General features: G+C 36.4%; 1 protein-coding gene across 1 annotated transcript in view; it reads right to left on the bottom strand.

The window, feature by feature from the left end:
- LOC150107630 (cyclin-L1-like) overlaps window positions 1-23,528 on the bottom strand; it is a 401,380-nt gene that overhangs the window by 230,663 nt on the left and 147,189 nt on the right. The window lies entirely within an intron of this gene.

Here is a 23,528-nt window from a genome sequence, read left to right on the forward strand (position 1 = left end):
AATGATGATACTACTGTACAAGTCTTTAATCAGGCCAATATTATTGCTCCTGACTTATCTACTAAGGTTTTCAGTGAAGGTCAAGAAAAGTGAGGGATTTTATCATTATAGTTATGAAAACTGGTTGGTTAATTGCATTCTAATGAATTTAACAGAAGATGAAGTAAAGAAGGTGGAATAAAAGGAATATTAAGTTTATAAGTTAGTGTCAGGTATATATATATAAAGAGATGGCAGGACATATGCTGTATTTGGATGAACCAGTAGACATTATAAAACATTATAATGAAGAAAGGGAGAACAGATAAGCTTGGGTGTTACTGTTAGGGTAAAAAAAATGTGGAATGACATTCACCAATGGATTATGAAAGCAAATTTAGGTGAACAGAAGCAAATTTCTGGAGAGCAGACTAACTGAAATTTATGTATAATGATTATTCAATCTGGTACTTTTGAACTTGTCAGAATTGATGTACGTGTGTATAAACATGTATGGGGAAAAAAGATCATTACAATAAAAAATTTACAAAAAAAAGGTGAGAAAATGAATGAGAGAGGAGAAGCTGAGGGAATATGTTACACAATCCAACCTTATATGTGGATAGTGAATTTTATGGTATGCAATCTAGATTTGGCTGCAATGACAGTTAGTCCGTATTTCACCTTCCAATCCCCCCCAGATATGGCCAGTCTCAGACTGTGGCTGTATGGTTAGTTTTCTTTCCTCTGGGTGCTAGTTTTTTTTATTTATTTATTTTTTTATTTTTTAAACACCCATACAAGTATGAAACTGACCTTGAACACATATCGTAGCAGTAGTTACTGTATATGTCCTAATATAAATATCAATTTAGTTAAATTGTAACCACCTTTAGGTGGAAATGGACAAAGGAGAATAATATCCATATGCATTAATTTTTCATTAATCTGACTGGTTTCTAACATCTCTGGTGTGCTTCTGCAGGAACTGAAATAAATTGTAATTCGTTCTGTTGAATAAGGGAGCAAAATACATCTTATAAAGCTAAAAAAATTGTTAAAGAAATAAAAAATAAAAATACGACAGACGTATGCATATGAGGCCATCATGGTTCAACTGGCCAGCAAAGGTTGGTTGATTGGCAGAGCCTCTGCTACTAATGGCTCACAAAAAAAGTTACACAAGTTTGAGTGGTTAGTAGTTGGAAGGGGATCAATCGTTTGATGCTATTGGCACACTCTCCCTCGATGATTCTTTTTACTCCCTGGAGGCGTCATATAATAATAATTAACTCAAAATTCAAGTGTCTTTATAAGAGATGATCATAAGTGGATGAGAGTAAAACCTTGGTTTCTGTTGCATAATGATGCAAACATCTGAGGCATCTTTGAATTCATGGATGTAACTAATAAAATTCAACATTTGTTTGGTTTTTTTTTGCTAAATAACTTCAACATTCAACTGTTGTGAGGAAAATCAAATGAAACCTGACCTGTGTGCTTCCCCCCCCCCCCCATATATTCTTTATTGCCGGCCTGGTTGGCCGAGTGGTTAGCTTATCCACTCTCCAGCCAAAAGGTTGTAGGTTCGAACCCAAGCATGGGCATGAATGTTTGTGATCGTCTCTGAAAATACTAGTGATAGTGGTGGGCAGTAGATGGCATTGGTGTAGATGATGACTGTAGTTGCGGTTCATTCTTGTTGGTGAAATGAGTGGCTGGGACAGAGTTGTAGAGTAGGTGCCCTCCCTCGATGAGTCTTTGGACTCCCTGGAGGTGTCATGTAATAATAGTAATAATATGTTATACAGAACTGTAATGAGCAGCCTCTCTCTATCCTACATAACAGAACCTATAGGAATGAATATCTTATAGACACCAGTTGGTTTTGAGCAGTGTTTATAACCCATAATTCACTAATTTATATTTGACACAATTATATTCCAGTGTCTAGGTGTGGCCATATTGACAGTACAGCATACTGGCACCTTTATTAATGATGTGTCACATATTTATGGATGTGGTACATTTAGAATTTTGAAATATTCAGTATTTTTTTATTAATGTTTATTTACCTAGTATGAAACCAAGCTTAGTTATTTAATGAATTTACATTATTCATTACATCTATTGTTAAAGATATTTGCTATATAAACTTTAATATTTGCTCTATTAAATTTATCATATATATTTCACTTATTTTTTTATATGCTTGTACAATAAATTTATGCTTCATAAACTGTGTGTTATATACTTAATTTGTATCATATTCCAACAGTAAATAATTTTTTTTAGTTTTGTTTTCATATGCTTTTAATTTCAATTTTTCCTGCTACCAAAGAATGAGTACCAGCACCTACTGTTTTACAAAAAAAAAAAAAAAAAAAAAAAAAAAAAGACTGCTTTTGACTAAGGATTTATGATGTAGAAAAGTACACAGAGTATGTGTACTTTTCTACATCATAAATGTAGAAAAACTAACTGTGGGAGGCCTACACTAATCATTATTCACAAAACACTTATATCTCTCCCCCTGAAATTCATTCACTGAGACTTGTAAATGGCTGATGATCTATTCCACTCGTTCCCACTCTCCAAGTAAAAAGTCATTATTAATCAATCTCCTGTGTAACTTCCAGGGAAACCTCTTGTTCTATCCTATTGTATACTGAAAAAAAATTTTGTCATCTACTCTATAACGCTCTTTCAATAAAATTTTTTGTCCTACTAACTATGCAACCCACAAACATTTAGTCTACACACACTGAGTGCTCACAAGACTGGTCATGATTTTGGTTACTTATGTCTGGATTGTCTCCAACATATCCACATCCCAAGAATATGGGGTGAACAAATCTGTGCATAGCAGTCCAGATGCAACCATATCATCTGAACTAGCATCAATAATTCTTCCCCATATTATTCCACATCAAGAGAACAAATTTCTCTTCATCCTTTTTCATTTCTTTTACTGCTGTCATTCTCTCTTATGTGTTTCCCAAGGAATATGCTATAAATGGTCTTGAAATCAAACATCTTTCTGAATTCTCTTCCTCCTCTTTTGCCAATTTATTCTTTGAACTTCAAATCTCTGTCCACCATCAACCCAAATTCCTATAATTTCCTGCAGTTCAATCTAGATGAATAGATGGAATCTCTGATCCCAAAAAAAGCTGAAGCTAAGTAGAAGCCACATTAAACTGACCATTATGCTTGCAACCCATACTATCAAATGATTTGCATCACCCTGAAATATCTCTGAATCATTATTGTCCTATTGAGTTCGGCATCATCTACAGAATGGATGTTTCCCCTTTTAATCATTCCCAAAACATTAATGTACTCTGCCATGTCTACTTTTCATGTCTCTACATCAGCAATTATCCATGTCAGTATCTTCATGATGCATCCTCATCTGCTCCAATTTACATAAGAATTCAATGAAATAAATGTCAAGTGCCTTTGGAAGTGCAGTAGGATTATGGTGTAGTCATTTCCTTTATTCATCTGAAGTCAATTTATTATTACGGGCTACTTCAGGGTGTCCTTAGTCTCATCGAGGGAGGCCCTAAACATCATGTCCACACAACTATACGACATTCTCACAGTATCTATCATACCTTGCCTTGAACTCACTCACAGTCATAGCACCCACAACAGACTCTGGCAGCTCATTCCATTCATTTACCACTATAAAAGTAAAGAACCCAGCTCTAACACCCCTGCTAACCACACTCTTGCCCAGCTTCCATAGGTGTCCCCCTAGTTCTCCCACCACCAGTCCTGATCTCAAAAAATCCTCTGAATTTATCCTATAGAAGCCCTTTAACAATTTGAATGTCTCAATCGTATCTCCCCTTTTCCGCCTATCAACTAATTTCTGCAACCCACAAACCTTCAACCTGTTCTCATATGGTTCATTCCATAGACCTGCTATCATTTTAGTCAATCACCTCTGGATCCTCTCCACCTCCTCCCCATCAAGAAGGAACCTAGGTGACCAAATCTGGGCACATTAGTCGAGATGAGGTCTTATCAAGGCTCGGAACAGAATTACAATAACTTGCTTGTCTCTGCTCGTCAAGGTATTTTTCAACAACCAAGTGAGTTGATGAGCTGATTTAGCTACTTTTGCAATGTGTCCCCTAAACTTCATCTCCCTATCCACCAACACTCCCAAGTCCCTGGCCTCATCAATTTCCTGGAGTACAGTTCCACCAATGTGGCATACTGCTACTAATCTTTTCACCCCAAAATGCCTTACATTTTGTCACATTAAATTGACATCCATTCTCCTTAGCCCAGAACTCCAATCTATCCAAGTCTTCCTGCAAGATTTTTACATCTTCTGCATTCACTATCGCCCTACCCAACTTGGCATCATCAGCGAACAAACGAACTGTTCCTCTTAGATCCTTCCCTATATCGTTAATGAACAGATTAAACAGCAGTGGTCCAAGAACAGAACCCTGTGGCACACCACTAGTCACAGGCCGTCTTTTGGACTCTACTCCTGAATAAACTACTCTTTGATATCTCTCCAACAACCACCCTCCTATCCATCTCACTAACCCTATATCCATTCCCATATGTTGTAGTTTACGGATTAGAATTCCATGTGTTATCCTGTCAAACGCCTTTGCCAGGTCCAGCAGTATCACTGTAAACCCATTACCCTTATATAGTTCAGCCGTCACTATGTTATAAAACTTCAGCAAGTTACTGAGGCATGATCTACCCTTCACAAAACCATGCTGTCCCCCCATACAATATCTCATTTTCATCAATCCATTCCTGTATTTTTCCCTTGACTACTTTCTCCAAGACCTTGACAACAATTCCTGATATGCTGATCGGTCAGTAATTTGCAACCGTAGTCTTGGATCCTCCTTTATGCAGTGAAACTATTTTCCCCTCTTTCCACACCTTCGGGATTAAACCAGACCCGAGACTCAGATTAAACAACATGGTCAAGGGCACTGATAATTCCTTAGCCGCATCAAACAAGAACCGTGCCGGTATACCATACAATCCCACAGATGTATTCACATTAAGGTTCTGTAATGGACTATTCACCTCCACTTCATTCATCACAGTTGCCATATAAACTAATGGTACCTTCATTTTTTCAATGTCACCACCTGGATGATATACTTTTGCAAAGTGCTCGCTCAGTAACTCCACTATATCAACTGTTTCAGTGACCTCATTACCATCATCATCATTCCTTAAAATCCTTTTGCCATGTACAGTTTTTTCCTTGCTTGCAGCATATTGAAAGAATTGTTTGGGATTCTCTTTAGCTTGCATAGTTAGTTTCCTTTCATAATCCGCTTTTGCTTTTTTTTTACCGCACTCGTTACCCTTCTGGACCTCACTTTATACCGTTCGTATGTCTGCAGGTCACCCCTTTCTTTAAATTCCCTCCACAGTTGTTTCTTTTTTTGCAGCTCAAGCTTAATGGTATTATTCATCCATTTAACCCCTACTCGTTTTACTGTTCGTACCCTAGGTATACAATCAGCCATAACCTCCTGTAAATGCTCCTTGACCACTTCCCATGCTCTATCGACATCCAGCCCTTGCAGTTGTACATACCATGGCACTGATCCAAGCAATCCCCTAAGCTTGTCATACTTGCCAGCATGGTAATTCCACACATACCCTGTCTTAACCGAAAATTCCACATCTTTAGCCACCTCCCTGGTCAAGACCTTATGATCACTCTCACCAATAGGTGGCAACATGGTCATATTCATTACAGTCAAATTCTGAGATGCTATTACCAGGTCAAGAACTCTCACACCCCTAGTATTTTCAATTACATGCTGTCTCAGATAGTTATCCCTTATAATTGAATAAAATCCATTTCCTTCCTCACATGTGTCCTCTCCTCCTTCCAATCAATGTTACCATAGTTGAAATCCTTCATAATAATTACCCTCCTTCCACTCATTTCATCAATTTGTTTATGCATACTATCTCCACCATCTATTCCATCACCTGGTCTGTAGCAGCACCCAACTGTATATTTTATTCTGCCAGTCTCAATCTCACACCAAATAGCCTCAAAAGAGCTCTTTTCACTATCCTGCGATACAACTTCAATTCTCCTTGGCTGCAGTTCATCAGCTATCATCAATAACATCCCTCCTCCATTTTATTCTCTCTGACCCTCCTAAACACACTATAAACTACACATTCTATCCAATTAACTATATCATCTTCCATCAGCCATGTTTCACTAATGCCAATAACCTGTGGCCAGGAAGAGCCAATCAAGGCCAAAAATTCTTCCTTCTTGTTCCTAATACTCCTGGCATTAGTATACAAATAATAAATAGTGATCGATCTATAATTTGCTTCGTTTGTTGTAACTATCCTCTTTTCTCTCTCTCTCTCTCTCTCTCTCTCTCTCTCTTGGGAGCCAGTGAGAACCGAAACTTAAGCGGCCTGTCAGAGATAATACCAATTTTTCACCCTCTTATAACACAGAGGCTGATTTCCCATCAAGTTCTATGGCATCATTCACACTGAGATAGTGCAACACCATAAGCACTTTATTATATAGTGAAATCTGTGGGGTATTCATAACTAAAAATTCACATGTATAATTTTATATAATTTTAATAATATGTTGATATTTCGTTTTAAGTATTTTAAGACATCATCAGCACAGTTATTACAAACATACTAGGAACATTCAAAGGAACAGTTAGTTCGCATGCTTACATTGGAATCCCCTTTATGCATATAGTAGCATGTCTGAGGACTAAAAAAATTTCACTGTAATTTAATTAAATCAAAATATATACAAGAATCCTTTTAGTTTCCATGTAGCAAAAGAACATGTAAGGAAGCCAGAATCAAATGATGTGAGTAAATTAGTCCAAAGGAAATCCCACAGTTCTTTTGCTACATGCTTCTTGCTTGTGCTTTGTACTACTTGTGAGCTTGCTGATCACATTTCTCTTTATATTCCCTCTGTATCTTTTTTAATTTTTTCGTTCTTATTATCATTACTTTATTTAACTCCCATCTGATTTATCAGGTGGGACTTAATGGATGACATAAAGAAGAATATATATTCTGATACTACTTTCCTCAAGCACTCCTTGACTATTTCCCACACACTGCTAACATCCTTCTATTGTAGCTTCTTATGCAATACCACTTAATTCCATAATTGAAAATTCCATTCAGAGGCAATGCTACCTTAGTCACAGACAAATCCTATGATTCTATCACTAGATCCAGTGCTCTGAAATCACTGATTAACAGCATTGCATGCTGTTTCTGAAAATTATCTCTTAGTAGATGCAAACTTCAATTTCTTTCTTCCCAGTGCATCATCTCCTCCTTCCATTCTATATCACTATAGCTGAAGTTCTCTATCCACCTGTCTCACAGCAACTACCTACTCATATATTTTGCCCTATCAGCCAAAAAAAAATCCCAGGATACCTTATATTCTATTCCCCTTATCATCCTTTATCATAATCTGCAACAGATGCTGATACAAACTGCATAATAAACAAATTCCAGGGTAGCCCATCCATACAGATGAAATAAACCACCATTTTATGATTCATATCCATGTTATTTCAATATCAACAGACACCACACTTTGCATTCATGTTTTGTCTGATGTGTAATCATGTCATGGCAGTAGGGTAGTTAAGCAATCAGTGCAAATAACAAAGGAATTTTTCAGGAAGTACCATTACATGTAATACATTATGATTCTCTATGAGCATCACATTTACCTTCGAGCACAGTTATTCTTATGGTTGAGTTGACTACAGATTATTTCAAAGCAACTAAATCTGAAGCAAGTGTATTGCCTGTTAAATGCATTCTCTGGACTGGTTTACTTATTTATTAGGATGAAAAACTCTGCCACCTCCATAAGAACTGGCTAACTTATGCAACTCTCACTGAAGTTCAAAAGCATTCTTGAATATCGTGGGCATTGTTGCTAGGTCTAACTAAAGAAACTTGGAGAATCTACATGTTCCTTATGTCTCACCATCTATATTTTATTTAAACTTCAGTGTTTTCCTGAACTCTAGTAGTGCTTTAGCTCATGCAGTATAAGCAGACAGTACATCAATATGTAAATCTGCTTTCATGATTCATTATAAATTAGCATACTTTATAATTGCGACTGATGACACTTATTGACAATATCAAATAATAAATCTATTTATTAAAACCAGAGTGAAAACTTGTGTATTTAATTCTCATCATCATCAAATTCCTGACATGTACCCTGAAGGGGTGCACAGGTTAAGATAGTACTACATGCAAAATTTACATCATTACTAACTTCCTATCTACAATTTAATTCCAAATTAATCCATTACGTGCCAACACTCCAACATTATCAGATTTTATATTTCTACCTTCCAAGGCACTTTTTACTATATTACTACACCTATATCTTGGTCCTCCTCTGGGGCTTTTTCCTACCAACCTGGCAGAGAACACTTGTTCTAATAATCTTTCCTCTCCCATTCTGTTTAAATGACCATACAGCCGAAATTAGCTCTGCTAACAGATTCCTGGATGCTAACAATATCAAGTTCTTTCCTAATATCCTCATTTTTAATATGATATTGCCATTGATGCCATTAGTTCATGCTCCCTAATCTTTCTCAGGACTCTCATATCAGCAGTCGCTAGTCTTTGGTTAAGTGTTTTACTTCTAACCCAGCTCTCAGATCTGTAGGTTAAAACTGATTTGAACACAGTCTTGTATACAGCTAATTTAGTGTTCTGACTAATCTCTCTCTTATTCCATACAAATTTATTCAGTTGGCTTCCTACCATAGCAGCTTTATTGATTCTGTTGTCTATTTCCTTATTTAATTTACCATATTCACTAAAAATCGTGCCTAAGTATCTGAAATGTTTTACTTGTTCTATAGGTTCTCATTCACAATGAGTTGATATTTTCAATGCTTCTGCCTATTTTCATTGTCTTTGTCTTGTTATTGCTGACCTTCATATCATATCTATTATACAGTTATTCAATTTAGTCAGGGAATATTGCAGACTTGTAGCGAATTTATTTGAAGTATAACATAAAGCAAAGAGATGACATTAACATCTCCAATTTTGATATCAGGTTTAATACCACATTCCTTCATAATGCGATCCATATAGATAATGAAAATAACGGAGGAGATAATGTACATCTTCATCACATCATCATCGACACCAGATTTAACATTAAACCATCTTCCTGTACTTCCTTCGATTCTAACTGCTGACTTACAACTCAAATAAAGACTAAGTATTGCTTGATACAATGCCTCATTGACACCATACAACTGTAGTGTTTTGAATAGCTTTTCTCTTGGCACCATATCATAACCGTTTCGCAGGTCTACAAAACTTAAATATAGATCTTTTGTTATATTTGCACGATTTCTCAACAATTTGTCATAAGGTGAAAATTGGATCCTGACAGCCTCTATTTGGCTTGAATCCAGCTTGTTCTTCACCAAGCTTTTCTTCCACAATCCTTCTCAACCATTTCTCATGTATACTTGCATAAATCTTACCAGGAATACTCAGTAGAGAAATACCTCTATAATTCCCACATTCAGTTTTATTTCCCTTTTTATATATGGGTATACTATGAGAGCTCTACTCCAATCATCTGGAATTTGTCCCTCTGTCAAGGTCTTCTGAACTATGCAGTGCAGCCACTGTAAGACTTTTATACCTCCATTCTTGAGCATTTTTGGTCGAATATCATCTACTCCTGCTGCCTTTAGGCTTTTGATGGCTTTTTCCACTTCAAGTATAGATATGTATTCCTGATTGCATGCCTGTCGAGTGTTTTATCGAGTTAGATCCCCAATAAGGACTAACCTTGCTCAGTTGCTTTCTCTAAAGCTTCAAAAAATCCCCTCATTTCTACCTTAATAGAACCTTCTGTGGAACCATAGGCACAAATAAATCTCATTGTCTAGTTCCCCGTTCTGATATTTTCCCACATGACTACTTGAAATTGCCTGCCATTCAAGAAGATAAGCTGCATATTTAGTGTTGAATACTATAGCTACTCCTTCCGTTCCTTGATTGTCATTGCCTGAATATAACATTTAATATTTAATTCTCTTGTAAGTATAACTATGCCTAAAGTATACATCAACATACATAAATGAATAACTCCAAAGAGGTCAGTCATGTGATGCTAATCTCAAATAAAAATGTCAACTGATTAGGCAAGCAACCTAATATTTTAATTGTAAAAAAATTTTCCTTTATAATATTGGTTCCATACAGCAATACTACCGTCACATGCCAGCTAATGGCAAATAAGAAAATTACTATACACAGTTATCTTTAGCCAAATTCATGTGCCATAATTTAAACATAATTCCATAAACAAAAAGGACTAGACTGTGTATATACCTAAATTCTGTGTGCATCAACTTCATGGCGAATTATTTCAATATACTGATATATTGAGATAATGCACCATAATAGTGAATTAGTCACCATTTTCTGACCTATGTACTCAAGAGATACTAGACAAGATTCTAATCAAGATTTTAGGAAGGCTTCCAATATTTGTCATATATCCAATTTTATCAGCTCATAATGCTGTTCTAAAGCACTGCATCAAAGCACTTAAATCCAAATCCTCTTCTAGGTCTTTTTTTGACTGTCATATTTGATGATCTTTCATTTCTCTTTTTGTTTAATGACCAAACCATTTTAGATCAGCTCAGTCTAGAACATGAATGAAGTTCCTTCCAGATAAGTCATCATCAATCCCCGTTTCCCAAAGGGTGTATACAAGAGATACTATGATAATGCTACACAATTAAGTCTACATTACTAGGGTTTGTATCAACACTTTTCTTCCAAAATAATCTATTATTATCAGATTTCATACTTAGCTTTTATATTTTAAGGCACTATTAAACTGCATAAATCTATCTAAATATATGTCCTTGCTTTCAACAAAGCGTTTGTTGGCATTAAGGCAACAAACCGCTAACCTTTCTTCTCCAATTCACTTAAGTGACAATATCAGATTAGACTAGCTCTGTTCACACAGTCTTGAATGCTAATGCTACATATATTTCTGCTAGATTCATCATCATCATCATCATCATCATCAAATTCCTGCCATGTACCCTCAAGGGGTGTACAGGATATGACAGTACTACATGAAAAAATTACATCATTACTAACTTCCTATCTACAATTTTCCTCCAAATCAGTCTGTTACTTGTCAAGACTCCAACATTATCAGATCTTATATTTCTATCGTCTAAGGCACTTTGTACCGTATCAAACCACCTATATCTTGGTCTTCCTCTGGGTCGTTTTCCTGCCAACCTGGTAGAGAACACTTGTTTTGCTAATCTTTCCTCTCCCATTCTATTTAAGTGACCATACCATCTGAGATTAGCTCTGCTAACGCATTCCTGGATGCTGACAATGTCAAGTTCTTTCCTAATATCCTCATTTTTAATATGATATTGCCATTGATGCCATCTGTTCAGGCCTCTAATCTTTCTCAGAACTCTCATATCTGCGGTCTCTAGTCTTTGGTCAAGTGTTTTACTTCTGACCCAGCTCTCAGATCCATAAGTTAAAATTGGTTTGAACACAGTCTTGTATACAGCTAATTTAGTATTCCGACTAATTTCTTTCTTATTCCATATGAATTTATTCAATTGACTTCCCACGATACCAGCTTTGCTGATTCTGTTGTCTATTTCTATATTTAGTTTACCATCTTCAGTAAAAATTGTGCCTAAGTAGCTGAAATGTTTTACTTGTTCCACAGGTTCTCCATTCACAACACAGTTGACATTTTCAATGATTCTGCCTATTTTCATTGTCTTTGTCTTTTTATTGCTGACCTTCATGCCATATCTATTACAACAGCTATTCAATTTAGTCAGAGAATCTTGCAGACTTGTAGCGGATTTATTTAGAAGTATAACATCATCTGCATAAAGCAAAGAGCTGACATTAACATCTCCAATTTTGATATCAGGTTTAATACCACATTCCTTCATAATGTGATCCATATAGATAATGAATAACAGAGGGGATAATGTACATCCTTGTCTCACACCAGATTTAACATTAAACCATCTTCCTGTACTTCCTTCAATTCTAACTGCTGACTCACAACTCAAATAAAGACTAAGTATTGCTTGATATAATGCCCCATTGACACCATATAACTGCAGTGTATTGAATCTCTCTTGGCACCTTGTCATATGCCTTTTCCAAATCGACAAAACTTAAATACAGATCTTTGTTATATTCCCATGCTTTCTCGACTATTTGTCGTAAAGTGAAGATCTGATCCTGACAGCCTCTATTTGGTCTGAATCCAGCTTGTTCTTCACCAAGCTTTTCTTCCACAATTCTTCTCAACCGTTTCTCAAGTATACTTGCATAGATCTTTCCAGGAACACTCAGTAGGGAAATACCTCTGTAATTCTCACATGCAGTTTTATTTCCCTTTTTATATATGGGTACTATGAGAGCTCTACTCCAATCATCGGGAATTCGTCCCTCTGTCCAGGCTTTCTGAACTATGCAGTGCAGCCACTGTAAGACTCTTATACCACCATACTTCAGCATTTCTGGTCGAATATCATCTACTCCTGCTGCCTTTCCACATTTCAAGCCTTTGATGGCTTTTTCTACTTCAAGTATGGATATGTATTCCTGACTGCATGCCTGGTCAGTGTTTTTTATCACTGTGCTGTCATCACTGCTTGTTTCATTTAGCAGTTTTTCAAAGTAATTACTCCATACTTCAAAGATATATTTTTCTCCTGTTTTCATTTCACCTTTATCATCTCTAATTCCTTTTACAGCACTCTTTCCTCCATTCCTAAGCTTCTTCAACAACCTCCAGAATATTTTGCCACCTTCTTGATATTTATTTTCTATATTCTTGCCAAAGTCCTCCCATGACTTTTGTTTAGCTAGTTTTACACACTGTTTAGCTTTCTTACATTTGTCTCTGTATTCTGTAAGAGTAAAAGCTGACTTATTTGCCAGGAACTTTTGATATGCTTTCTTCTTTTCCTTCACTGCCTCTTTAACTTCCTGTGTCCACCAGGGAGTTCTGATTTTTTTTATCTTTGCACACAACCTCACCACATGCCTCTCTGGCAGAATCAATCAATGTTTCCTTCAGAGTTTGCCACTGAATCTCCAAGGTTTGATTCCTGTTCTCAAACTCTTTCATTTTCTTTTCAATAATATTTCTGTATTTTAGCCTACAGTTCACATCTGAGAGCTGCTCAACTTTTATTCGCTTTAAAACTTTCTTACATATTATTCTTTTCAATATGAAATTCAATTTTATCCTGCTCAAGACTAAATAGTGATCACTTCCAATTTCAAATCCTCTGTACACTCTGGTGTCCTGCACCAGGGAGAAAACATCACTATCAACAATAACATAGTCAATGAGACTTTTCTTATTCCTAGCCTCTTCTCTCCATGTGAATTTGTGCACATTTTTATGTTGGAACATGGTGTTAGTAATAACCAGTCCATGTCCTGAGCAGAAATCCAACAGATATTTGCCATTATTATTAGCTTTGCTCTTTTCTCCAAATTTTCCCAAAATATTTTTGTATGTCTCACAATCATTTCCTACTCTACTATTTAGATCCCCAACAAGGACCAACTTTTCCTTTTTCATTGTGTCAGTTGCTTTTTCTAAAGCCTCAAAAAATTCCTCCACTTCTACCTTAGTAGAACCTTCTGTGGGACCATAAGCACAAATAAGTCTCATTGTCCAGTTCCCCATTCTCATATTTGCCCACATTACTCTACTTGAGACTGACTGCCATTCAAGAAGATTAGCCTCGTATTTTGTGTTGAATACTATGGCTACTCCTTCTTTTCCATGATTGTCATTGCCTGAATATAACATTTTGTATTTATTGCTCAGAAAGATCTCACCAGTTTTGGTCTTTTTTGTTTCAGTCACCCCTATTATGTCGATCTGGTACTTATCTAATTCCTCAGCTAGCTCCATTTCTTTGCCATTCAGGCTTCTTACGTTGATAGTACCGATCTTCAACTCTGGTGATGTTGAGTTGGGGTTTGTTTTCAGATTTGTTCCAGTAGCTGACTTTTCGCTGTTCGCCCTGGTTCCCTGGCGAAAACAACGGGGGCCTTGTTTAACCGGGCGACGCCCTAGCCGGCATGAAATTTTGTCATGTTGTACCATCATTTTTTATTTTGGTTTAACCAATAAGAATACAATTTGGTCGGCTAAATCCCAAATTGCCAGCCCATCCTCGTTCGTTCAGTATCAAAGTAGATACCCAACAGGGTGCACCACGAGAAGGTGGGGATTGGACATTAGGTCAGAAGCCCTGGTCGGTTCTCCGCATTCCTTTAAAGGCTATGTGGAGGGCTATGTAGATTCATCCTTAACATAATTTTGTTATTTATTTATACCCTGCTCAATTATCCAATTTTCCTCAGAAATCTACTCTGTTGTTTTGAAATTTTTTTTTTTTTCTTCTTAACCAAATACTTACTCACAGATCAAAACTGTGTGAATGCTGCCTTGTATCCAGTTAGTTTGGGTAAGTGTCTGAATATCATTTTGATCCAATTTGCTTTTCTTTCACATACATTCATTCAATTGGCTTCTCACCATACAAGTTTTGATTATTTTGGTACCTATTTCTATATTTAATTTGCAATCACCACTGCTTACACAGCTAATCAGCTAATGTTTTTCATGTTTCTGTCTATTTTCACATTCGTGTTTTTATTGCTGATTTTTTATAGCAGTCTAAGCTTGTTATAGCAGTCATTCAGTTTTAAGTCCTGACTTTTTTTTTTAATTTTAAATACCAACCCCACCCACATATGAGGTCACAAAACCAACAATAATCATATGTGGGCAAATATGGGAGAGAAAAACGGAATCTGTTAACATGTTTCTTGAAAATAATAATTAAAAGAATTATAAAAATGGAGGAAAATTCATATAAAAAACTTTATTAACATAGAATTTTCACCAAAGTATCATGGGCATCATCAGTAAAAGATCCCAAAACAGGAATTCAACAATAACAGACAATTCTAAAAAGTAAGTAGCTAATATAAGATTACTGGGGGGGGATCAATACTTTCCTAATTTATTAAAAAAAAAATATATATATATAAACACACAAGTCAGTGCAAAGTGTCTCCAGGTGCTCCGAGAAGGGAACTAACAGAGTTTGAAAGAGTTGTCATAAGATGTGATTCCATGTTGCAGGTCTATCTGTTATCAAATTGTTGACAAATTGGACCATCCCAGGTCAACAATCAGTCTTCCATCTCCCTGTCTTGTATACACCAAGACAGGGAGATGGAAGAAGGGAGTCAACTGCAAGTGCTACCTGCAGTGGATGACCCATTACATTCAGCAAACATGACCACAGGCTGCTACAGTGGATAATATCTAAAAACCGTCATTTGATGGCCAACACATTGAATGCAGAGTTCTGGGTATTGACTGGAACACAAATCTATACAAAAACATTCAGAACCGAGGCTCACAACATGGATTTCCAGTGTAGAACTGCAAAATGCAAGCCCCACATCACTAGTGCAGTTTTATCCCCAGTGTACATGCTCTTTGCACCACTGAAGATAAAACTGCACTAGTGATGTGCAGTTTTATATATACAGAAGCGGTGCGTTATGAGTAACTAATCATACTACACACTCTACTGAGCAGATGGATGAGTGCAGGTGTGGTGGATGCCTGGTGAACGTCTTGCGAGAGTGTGTAATCCCAACTATGAAATTCAGAGGTGGCAGTGTGATGGTATGGTCCTGATTTTCCTGGTTTGGCCTAAGACCTCTGTTCGTGGAGCCACAAACACTGAACTCTGAGAGGCATCTGAACAGTTCTGAACAATGTAATGCTTCCTACTTTGTGGCATTTCTACGGAACTGATCATTGTCTCTTTCAACAAGACAATACACCATGTAATAAGGCTGCTGCTGTAAATGAAGACTCATACAAAGGTCGAAACTAGTCTGGGTAGTGGCCCTTCCCTTAATGCATAACATTAGACATATCTGCAAGGAGATGTGTTTTGCATTATAGGAGATACTGAGATAGGAGTGTTGGTAGCTTGCTCCACCTTTGCAACGAGTTGCCCTGGTGTTGTACCACCTTAACCCAGTCCTGAAGATACTTTCAGGCGCAAACTTTGTTTGCTCACACTTGGATAAAGGATTAAACTAAATTTATTATACTCTAACCAAGTGAAAAATAAACTTTCAACAAGGAATAATATTCCCCGGTTATTGTTTTACCCTTTTCAAGATAATTAATAAACAAAATGCCTTTAGCATTCCAAAACACCAATGATCTTTTCTGCTGATGGAACAGACTTTGTCTTTTTTGACGCTAAACAACCGGCTTCTGCCCACTGTTTTGACTGCTATTTGGATTCTGGTGTGTAATGGTGAATCCAGGTCTCATCCATAGTAATAAATCAATACACAAAATCGATGTTATTCTTGTTAAAACGCTCCAAATAATGTTCAGAGATTTTCATGCAAGTGCGATTTTGATCTGCTTTGAGCAAGCGTGGCACCCATCTTGTGCAAAGCTTTTTCATTTGCAATTCTGGTGTTGTTACACTTTTTAGACATTCTTCACATGGATCATCTTCAAGGCTGGTATGGCCATGTTTAAACTTGGCAGCCCATTTCTTAAATGAAGGAGAAGAGTGCCCATAAACTTTTACAAACTTCAAATGAATTTCTTTTGATATCAACAATAAACACGAAGATAAACTTCTGGAATGGCAAGAAATTTCAAAATGGAAAAATGGAGAATGAAACTTGCTGGTGCTTATGGCCCTCACAGAAGATTCTACTATGGAAGTAGTAGTGGACAGCAATGAAAATAATGAATAACACAGAGAAATTATTTGTGAAAATTTGGAGAAAATGGTAAAAATAATGATGACTACATAGTCAATAAGAAAAGTTATTCCCTATCACCGTTGATAATGACATCTTTACACTGGTTTACAATATAAGAATATACAGAGAATTTATTATTATTATTATTATTATTATTATTATTATTAGACACCTCCAGGGAGTCCAAAGACTCATCGAGGGAGGGCACCTGCTTTACAACTCTGTCTCAACCACTCAATCCACCAACTGACCGCAACTACACCAACGACATCTACCGCCAACCACCACCACTTCCACAGACAACACAAACATCCATGCCCATGGCGGGATTCGAACCCGCAGCCTGGTAATTGAAACAGGAAGTGACAGATTTAGTTTTGAGCAGGATAAAATCAGTAATATTAAGAAGAAATATATCAACTTAAGACAGAACTTCAGCATTCTCAAATTTATTTGTTCTGAATGGTTATTCAAAAAACAGCTGACAAAATTTTGTTTTTAAACCATCTCTCTCTCTCTCCAGAGTATCTGGTATAGAGATCGTTATTCCATATGCTGGCAGGCAATCTATCCATTGGGAGTGATTCTCTTTTTAAAAACCATAACATCAGAATGAACTTTTGAGTTGATCCAAACCCTCAGGACAGCATCCCTTTTATATTATCATTAAAAAAAAAAAAAAAAAGCTGGTCTGGTCTGGTAACTATACAGGAAAACAGAGATATTTCAACTTGGCTGCATTTACAAGAAAACTTTTACTCCAGACTGCTCTAAAAGAATCCATTACAGTTATCCATTCACATGGATCTCTGAAAAGAAATAAAGGTCTTATAATAAATGACTGAAATCTCTCATTTATTTTCTTTTGTAATGATTTTTTTGGCATCTGGATAGCTTTCTAATCTGTTTGTTATATTTTCTGTGTTTCAAAAATAGCAACTAATAAAATATCCTTGTTTATTATTTTTATGGCTATTTCCCCTGCTTTCATTTAGGAGTGCGGCTTTTTTTAATGTCATTGGCTTTTTTACTCAATAATTCTTAGGCATTACTGATGTATTATAGAGACAGATATATGCAGAATAACAGAGGAAGAAATTTCAGACATACCTTTTTTGGATGTTGTTGGCTGTCTTCTTTCCGCGATAGGCATACTTCTGCTGTTAGGCTGTTAAAAGGAGGGGGTTGGAAAAAGTGGGGGGTGAGGCAATGTGGGAGAATTAATTTGGAAAAACCCAGGTTTTTTTTATAATATATATATATATATATATATATATATATATATTATTATTATTATTATTATTATTAGGGGTGGGCAGAGCATTTTTTGGAGAGGGTAGAGATGAAAAAGGGGGGGTCACAAGAACACGCCAGTGATTGTAACATCCCTATTCCAGAACATTTAAACACTAAGAAACGCAACAACAAAAAGAAAAATAGAATACAAAGTACAGGGAAAACAGAAATAGCAGTCCACACCCTTGAACAGAAACATACCTTGCAGATTGACAAGGCCATAATAGTAGACAGACAAGACAATGAAACAATGTTTAGAATATCGGAAACAATAGCCATTAAATGTGACGAAAACTCGATCAACGTCCACTGACCCTACATAATCTCCGAGTGTTGGAAGCTCTGCAACATAAAAATGAGGTCATGACTCCAACCAATAGGCAATAACACAAGCTGATATGACATAGCTTACACTTCTCCCATGGGTTCCGAAGACGACGGAGGGTCGAAACGGCTCACATCCCATTAACTCCCCTCCCCTGACTCCTTTTATCTCCCCCTCTCCAAAAAACACTCCGCCCACCCCCCTACTAATAATAATATTATATATATATATATTATAAAAAACCCGGGTTGTTCCAAATTAATTCTACCACATTGCCTCACCCAACCCACTTTTTCCAAAAACTACCCCCCCCCCCCCTCCTTTTAACAGCAGAAGTATGCATATCGTGGAAAGAAGACAGCCAACAACATCCAAAAAAAAAAAGATATGTCTGAAATTTCTTCCTCTATTATTCTGCATATATCTGTCTCTATAATACATCAGTAATGCCCTAAGAATTCTTGAGTAAAAAGCCAATGACATTAAAAAAAGGGGCACTCCTAAATGAAAGCAGGTGAAATAGCCGTAAAAATAATAGTTTTTAAGAGGAGTAACATGGCAATTTTCCCAGAAATAATACCTATATCGTTGTTTATTTTTTGGTAAACTAAATATTCAGATATAGAAATATTATTGGAGAAAAATTGAAAGGTTTTTCAAAACACTATGATTACATGGAGTAAATGGAACATTATACAGAGCAATACAAGTCATCATCAAATTCCTTATATGTACCCTCAAGGGGCATACAGGATAATTATGATGGTACTACATGCAAAAGTTACACCGTTACTAACTTCCAATCAACAATTTTTCTCCAAATTAATCTGTTATGTCAAGATTACAATATTATAAGATCTTATATTTCTGTCTTTTAAGGCGCTTCTTAGTGTATCAATGCATCTACATCTTGTCTTCCTCTGGGTCTTTTCCCAGCCAACCTGACAAAGAACACTTGTTTTGCTAATCTTTCCTCTGCCATTACTGTGCCCAGATTTGGTCACCTCGGTTCCACCTTGATGGGGAGGAGGTGGAGAGGATCCAGAGGCGAGTGACTAAGATGATAGCAGGTCTATGGAATGAACCATATGAGAACAGGTTGAAGATTTGTGGGTTGCAGAAACTAGTTGATAGGCGGAAAAGGGGAGATATGATTGAGACATTCAAATTGCTAAAGGGATTCTAAAGGATTAATTCAGAGGATATTTTTGAGATCAGGACTGGTGGTGAGAGAACTAGGGGGACACCTATGGAAGCTGGGCAAGAGTGTGGTTAGCAGGGGTGTTAGAGCTGGGTTCTTTACTTTTAGAGTGGTAAATGAGTGGAATAAGCTGCCAGAGTTTGTTGTGGATGCTATGACAGTGAGCGAGTTCAAGGCAAGGTATGATAGATACTGTGAGAATATCGTATAGTTGTGTGGACATGATGTTTAGGGCCTCCCCTCAATGAGTCTAAGGACTCCCTGGAGTGGCCCGAAATAATAATAATAATTCTGTTTAAGTGACTACCGGAAATCAACTCTGTTAACAAATTCCTGAATGCTGACAATGGTAAGTTCTTTCCTAATATCCTAATTTTTAATGTGATAATGCGATTGATGCCATCTGTTCACTCCAATAATCTTTCTCAGAACTCTCATATCAGAGGTCTCTAGTCTTTGCTCAAGTGTTTTACTTCTAAACCAGCTCGCAGATATACAAGTTAAAATTGGTTTCAACACCATTTTGTCTACATCTAATTTAGTGTTTTGGCTAATATCTTTTTTATTCCATATTAATATATTCAGCTGACTTCCTATCATGCTAGCTTTGCTAATTCTGTTGTCCATTTCCATATTTAATTTACCACCTTTACTAAAAACTGTGCCACAATAGCTGAAATGTGTTATTTCTGTAGCAGGGGTTCTCAACTTGGTTGTAGTCACGGGCGCATACAAGATTGGGAAGAGAGTGGTGGGCACCAATATTTTTTTTTCTATGAAAATTTATACTTGCTTATCATATCAAATGATGACAATTAACAAATCAATTAACTATGAAAGTAGGATAATTTTGAATTAATAATTAATAATTCTGAAACATTTTGAGTAGCCTTTCTCTTAGCACCTTGTCATATGCCTTTTCCAGATCTATAGAACTTAAATACATATCTTTGTTATATTCCTAAGATTTCTCAACTATTTGTCGTAAAGGTCATTCTGATCCTGTAAATCTGATCCTGAAAATCTCAATTTGGCCTGAACCCAGCTTGTTTTTCACCAAGCTTCCCTTCCATAATTTTTCTTAGTCCATTCTCAAGTATACTACCATAAATCTTATCAGGAACACTCAGTAGGGAATACTTCTGTAATTCTCACGTTCAGTTTTATTTCCATTTTTTTTTTTTTTTTAATAGATGGATACTATGAGAGCTCAGTTCCAATCATCTGAAATTCAACCCTCTGCATTATGCATTGCAGCCACTGTAACATTTTTATACTTCTAAATCTGATCTTTTCTGGCTAAATTTCATCTATTCCTGCTGCTTTCTACATTATAGGTTTCTGATGACTTTTTTTCTACTTCAAGTACAGATATATACAGAGTCCATCAAAAAATGTATTTTTTTTACACACTTTAACAGATGTCATCTATGGACTTTTTTCGAAGTTGCATCAAATTATGGTAGCAATGTGTAGTATGATGTTCTCTTAAAAGATGTCGTTACTCACATGAATACTAGTATCAACACGTGACTGGTAGGACATGTGTTGATGCTAGTGCCTCTTTGATAATTGTGCCTCTGTTTGACAGAAGCATGATTGTCGTTAAAGGAATGCAAGACCATTTTAAAGTGGTTTGTCAAATCTGAGAATGTTGGTGAAGTTCAACGACAATGTGTTGAACGAAAGATCCAGGAGGCCTCACAGAGCAACAAGTCCTGCTTCCTCGGTTGAAACAGTTTACACGCTAGCCGCAGAAGACTACCACACAATGTGCATGTGAGACAGGAGTTAACAGTGCAAGTCATTCTTAAAGCAGCTAAATGGAAAGTTGACATCCCAAGATTATTACATGCAATGAATGAAGATGATCCTGATCGAAGACTGCAGTATTGTGAGTGGTTTCAACACATGGTAGATGAGGATGAAGAATTTGTGAGGAAGATGGTTTGGACTGATGAAGCACAATTTAAGCTTAATGGAACAGTGAATTGGCATAACTGTGTTAACTGGGCTCCAGAAAATCCAGGCATTCATGTGGACAAGGCAGTCAATTTACTGGGGCTCAATGTCTGGTGTGTATCTATGAGTTTTAATAGGACCATTCTTCTTTGAAGGTACTGTTACTGGTCAAGTGTACCTACGCACATCCATTTTACCTGCCATTCATGCACTTTATGGGAATGATCAATTTCTCTTCCAACAAGATGGCGCACCACCACCGAGACGTGAGAGCTTCAGTCGATGAGAGTTTGCAGGAACAATGGATAGGATGAAAAGATGCAGCTGAGTTCCCTCCACGTTCACCTGATTTAACACCCTTGGACTTTTAACTATGGGAGACTCTAAAGCAGGGGTAGCCAAGATGTCGACCGCGGTCGACAGTAAGGCACCTGAATGTAGCAAATTATTTGTTTCTTAACGAATAAATAGATTGAAAATGAATAGATAAATGACAATCAAAATTATTAATTGATAAAAAAATTGTCAAACATGTCAAACTAATTTATTTCTAATCTGATGTAAAGTTTATAATTTAGCGGTTAATAACGAAGCCATCGCTTTACAGCAGTCACGTGATTTGCTTCGTCCAGAAACATTCACTTGACGGTTCTGAGCGCGCCCAATGGTAACACGTTTGATGACGCGTGCACTGGCAGTTGACAGTCCATCTGTGTATTGTTCTTGATCAAGACTCTTGCAGCCAAAGTGTCCCGATTATCCAGTATTTTAATACCGAGTAATCCCATGAAATCGTTTTCTGTTTATCGATCTTTAGTGTGTATTATTTTAAATTTAGCAAGTGAATGCAATTAGTATTGTTAAAAAAAAAAAAAAATTAAGGATAACAAGCGCCAAGAACAACTGTGAAAAAAATAAAAACTTATCACTATCATAAAGAATGGGAAGAAGGTTTTTTCTTTATTATGACGAAAGATATATGAGTATGTATAATTTGCGATGCGAATGTGACTTTACCGAAAAAAGCAAACGTTGAAAGGCACTATCGAACTGTTCATAAAAACTACGAAGAAGATTATCCACAGGGCGCTGCCTTAAGAAAAGCAAAGGTACATCAAATGAAAACACTACTGACAGCACAACAAAATATTTTCGTCAAGTACAACGCAGGCGCAAAGGCTGCTACAATTGCGTCATTCAAAGTTGCTGAAACTTTAATTAAATGTAATAAGCCATTTCAAGATGGATAATTATGGAAGGAAGCCTTCATCAAGAAATATTATTTCAAAATTTTAAGAATAAATCAGAAATAATAACTGCTATTAACAATGTCATTGTTACGAAATACAATCATGCGTAGAGCAGAAGAAACCAGCCGGAACCTTGAAGAGATTCCGCATGAAAACATAAACTAGTGCAATTTTTTGTCACTACAATTTGATGAATCTACTGCACAATTATGTATTTTTATTCGAATGGTTTTTGAGGATATGTCGGCCACAGAAGAATTATTAACCATTATTCCAATTCAAGGACGAACAAGAGGTCAAGATATCTATGATTTATTTAAGAATTACATTGTACGTACAAGTTTTCCAATTCATAAGTTATTGTCAATAACTACAGACGGGGCGTCTGCAATGGTAGGTAATAAAATCGGTTTCGTCACTCTTTGTAAAAAACGATGAAGATATACCAAGTTTTGTGGATTATCATTGCATCATCCATCAGCAGCCTTGTGTTCAAGAGTACTGAAATTCAATCATGTTATGAATGTTGCTTTCAAAATTGTTAATTCAATAAGAT

This window comes from Typopeltis vanoorti, chromosome 4, assembly GCF_054136105.1.
Source record: "Typopeltis vanoorti isolate ZY-2024b chromosome 4, IOZ_Tvanoo_1.0, whole genome shotgun sequence".
Lineage (NCBI taxonomy): Eukaryota > Metazoa > Arthropoda > Arachnida > Uropygi > Thelyphonidae > Typopeltis > Typopeltis vanoorti.